The following is a 4,825-nucleotide window of genomic DNA, read 5'->3' as shown; positions in this document are numbered from 1 at the left end:
CCGCGTGAACGCGCAAAAGCTAGGCGAAGGGGTAAGGGGAAGGGGTAAGGGGAAGGATTGGGATTCAGCCTAAGTCTAAGTTCACACCCCCCCAGTGCTAACACCAAGGAGGCTTTGAGTGTGCTCCACGGCTCCATCACTGACATGCAAACCACACATCCAGAGGTTGTCTTCATTGTTGCTGGAGACTTTAATCAGGCCAACATGAAGACAGTTTTCCTCCAATTCCAACAGTATGTGAACTTTGCAACCAGAGGCTCAAACACACTAGACAGAGCCTGCACAGACATCAAGGCAGTATTCAAGGCAGCCCCCCAACCCCACCTTGGCTCGTCAGACCATCTCTCTGTAATGCGAATTCCTGCATACAGGCCCCAGCTTACCAGAGGAAAACCACTGATCTGCGTAAGCATTACAGGACTGTTTGAGTGAATGGACTGGGACATGTTCATGAAAGCTGCAACTGAAAACCAACATGAAGAGGATGCTGAATCTGTGTCTGCATACATCCAGAACGCACAAAAAGCAGCGGGCCCCGATAACATACAGGGACGGGTGCTTAAAGACTGTGCTGACCAGCTGGCTGATGTCCTTAAACTCCCCCCTCCGCTACAGCTTACTGACTGCTTCACAGAGCACATTATGTCCTCCACACACCACCTGAGCCTGGAACAGCTTGTCAAGTTCCTAAGGAGCCCCAAAATATCCATATCTACTCTGGAATTAAGGGGGTGAAAACAAACTGTTGCTAAATTTCCAGACAATGCACTGCCCCAAAATAAGGTTTCCCTTTGAGTTTGAAAGCGGATTCACATACTAAACATCCTCATGTTTCTAACAAAACCCAACATGTCCAAATCTAATGCGGAATTATGGAGAGAATCTAGCTCAAACAACTCTGTTTCTAAAGTTCCTGACTTAGCACTGATCCCAAATGGCCAAATATGGTTTCCTGTTGAATTTGAAATTTGATGCACATACAACAGCTCATCATGTTCCTAAGGACGCCCAACATGTCCTTATCTACTGTGGAAATTACTTGGAAAAATCCCACTAAACAAAGTCAGGTTCTCATACAAGTGTCCCCCCCCCCAGGTCAATGTTCAATTATGCCAACAGCAGTTGGCCAGAGTGAGCACCCATTCATGTCCTCCATCACTCATCAGCCAGTCCTTCTGCAAGACAAAGCCATGGGCAGCCATCAGTTCCAGGTGCTAACTGCTTGGAGACCTGACCCCCTTTGTCTAGAAGTTCATCACTAGAGCTGGAGTTTCTCAGATTATGTCCCAGCTTGTTGATATCAACCCCTTTTAAATGTTTTTTAGAATTAAAAAGACATTTCTTGGTGATATGAAACAAGCTGACTATATCACAGATGAACTTTAAAGCTGCCTCTACATCTCTTCCTCATCTAGGGTCCTCTCTGGGACTGGGGACAACAGCTCTCCAATCACTCATGTCTTCATGTTGCTTCATGTAGTGGCTTACCAATGGGATGTGGTTTCATATCTCTTACTTCTAATTATCTCATTTATCATTTCTATCCATCTATCCATCTATCTATCCATCTATCTATCTTTTACAGTTTCTACTTAACTTACATATTGCCTATGTCACTTAAGTAGAAACGGTCAAAACTAAACCAGAGCACGGTGAAGTGCACCATCTAGTCGCTAAAAACTGGACTCAAGCTACAATCTCACTAATAGCTAGACATTTAGAGGAGGTTATAGAAAAGAATTTAATCAGCTTAAAAACTAATGTCAGGACAACAAACTGGAGTGAGGCGTGGTCTCTAGCTGTTCACTTTACCAAACGGGACTTGGCAGATTTTAAAACAGATGTGACAGAAAGGGTTGAAAAAGAGCTGAGGGAAGAACTAGACACAGTGCATCAAATGGTGGAAAAGCCACTATTTACAAGACATAAGCATTTTAATGATAAAATCCAAAATTGACATGTCATATAGTATACAGAGCCAGTGTATTCTATGACCAGCAGATTCAACCATTCGAAGTCCAAATCATTTGACCTGGGACCTCCCTCTGGGATCTTTTTATGTTTCAGAAATAGAAATAAAGAAGGAAGTGTTAATTCAATTGGGATTCTTCTTGTTTTCATTTGTCAAAGGCAGGTTACTACAGCTGAGTGGTTCAGTCCACATCAGACATCCATTCATAATTTATGGAAAATGGGCATCTTTCCTTCTTCACATTACTGAAAATCTGAATTCATATTTTTCCTGTTACGTTGGCAGTGCATTGCTGTGCAACCAGAAAAATGTATCAAGAAAAGAACAAGTGTTTAAATGTTTTAACTTTGGTAATTTGTCATATCCTTCCATCTGAGTTGGATTTGACTCTGGGCAGAAGCTGGTTTTAAGCTCTACTTGTGCTATAACATGTTTTCTAATTCAGAGAGTTATAATTTCTCATTGTACCATTGGAATGCCTTGCTGATTGCTGTTTAATGGCCCATGATGCAGTTTGATGCTGCACATGTTTGGCTTAGCACTTAGCACCTGACCACATTTGTTTTGGCCAATTGGTCTCGGTCAGTTGCTGTGTTTTACATACTTGGGAGGTATTGTCATTATATTGGTCTATTATTATATAAAATGCTGGGGAAAGTATGTCCTATCATAGTCGAGCAATACCCCCTGAAGCCCCAGTTATTGGTTGAAACAAGCCCAGCCCCCTGAGTGTTGTTTAAGGCCAGGCACAGGTTAAATCCAATTTCCTCAAGTCATTTCCAGTTAGCTGAATGTGCAGACTCTGTGTGCCCAGTGAGATAGCTGCTATTTCCTTACACATCATCTGGATCCTAGACCTTCTGGATCTGACCATGTCTTCTTCTGAGTAAGTAGGACTAATTGTTTGTTGCTGGCACTTTCTCTAATTTTTAAATAGATGCCTTTCTAATTCCTTTTTTTATTTTAGGAATAGACACTTCCTGGTCTGCAAGTACTGGTTGAAGCCTCAGCAGAGCTTGCCAGATCATCTAAGAAGAGTGTGTCTGAAGAAGGGCCCTCCTGAGCTGGTATCTGAAGTTGTTGCTGAAGGTAAAAAGACAGTTTACAGAGTTCTTTGCACTGCAACAGTATGGGATTATGGAGACCTCAAGAAAATGGTCCGAGATGAGTGTGACCGCAGTCTTCTTGTCGCAGATATGAAGAAGAGAGGGATTTTTGTTAGGAACTTAACAGATTCTCCTCCTGGCCCTTCTTCTCCCGTTCCTCCGACTGCTCCATCGGCTCAACCATCCAGTCACTCATCTGATGAGCTCTATCAACCGTGAGTATACATATATAAACAAGTTACAATGCAGACATGCACAAAACATGCTAAAGCCAATATTACATTGCTATGTTACAAAACAATATGTTCATAATTCATCTCCTCAGGCCCAACAGTTCTAAGTTGACTACAGCACTCCGTCGTGGAATGGAAGAAGAAGGCTTGAACGAAAAGTACCCTGGAAGTACATATGAAGAGGAAGAGCACATGAAGTGTTTTCATAAGTACTTGACCCACAACATGGGTGGGACCAACTGTCAACAGGAGGTAACATACCAATAATTACACTTTGGAGATGTTTAATTAGTTTGAATCTTAGCTTCCCTGTTAAAGCACACGTCTAACATCTTATTTTTTTCCTTCCAGGTTGACAATGCTGCAAGGTTTGTGAACAGAGACAAAGTGGACATTAAGCGAGAAGATAATCTCACCTGTAAAAGATTCTTAATTTCCTCCACTGGACGGCCAATTCACAGTGCAACCAATGACCTCAGCCGTCTCCATGTACAGTAAGTGAATTGTGTCATAAATTCACAATTGTCATAGTTAGTAAACAATATTGACCAGATATTACTTTTAATTCTCTGTGAATCTCTGAGAAACACAGGCAAGCTTGGAAATCACATCATTAATGTGTAATTTTGTTTTGCTTTTAGTTCCAAATCCCCGAACTTCACTAGCCAGATGGCCAGGCGGGCCTCTGAGACCACCGTCAAAGGATTGAAAAACACCACGGAGGAGGGCCTAGTTGCAACGTACCCATCTCCCAGCAACGTGACAGCCAATAAGAACTACAGCGTGGCCCAGATGGATCGAGTAAAAGAAGTTTATTTGATCTTGAAAGAAGTAGTTGGAGATAAAGAGTAAGTTCAGCTTAACCTAGCCTTTTTAAATATGTTGCAACTAGGTTTTCTTGACTACATTTCACTAAATGTACAACACTGACAATGTCGTTATTAATTTACTTTTGTTTTACTTTAAATACATTTAATTTGACTGCATACATGTTCTAATTGTAATCCTTTGTTTTTTTAGCTCAGAAAAGGAACCAAGTGCAAAGCATTCCAGAGGGGTTGCAGCTTCCTTTACTCCCCAAAGGATGGATGAGCAGACTGCATTTCAGCTGCTAACCAAAGAGTTTCCTGTGACCATCACTGGGGTGGTCCCTAAGAAGTCCAAGCGGGCCCACCTCACAGGGAATCATGACGCAGATGCTATGATCAATGGCGGGCAGAGCAGCGGGATATGAGGACCAGACTAATACTTTGTAAGTATTCCATTATACATCTAAAATGTCATAGTTGACTAAGTTCATGAAAGTACATGAAAAATTTGACTAAATGGAGAGAAACTTTCCACAGCCACATTCTCCAGGCGTCTACCTTCTGAAAGCAGAATGACTTCCTGGATTGCCAAGCAGGAGTGGACCACCAACTGCCCGGATGCAAAAACTGTCCTTTCCCAGTGGAGGCCCCAGGAGAGTGTGTCGGATGCAGCAACAAGCAAAGGCATTCTGAAGGCGACAAAGT

Source organism: Etheostoma cragini, chromosome 2 (genome assembly GCF_013103735.1).
Source record: "Etheostoma cragini isolate CJK2018 chromosome 2, CSU_Ecrag_1.0, whole genome shotgun sequence".
Lineage (NCBI taxonomy): Eukaryota > Metazoa > Chordata > Actinopteri > Perciformes > Percidae > Etheostoma > Etheostoma cragini.
This window is presented reverse-complemented; position numbering follows the sequence as displayed.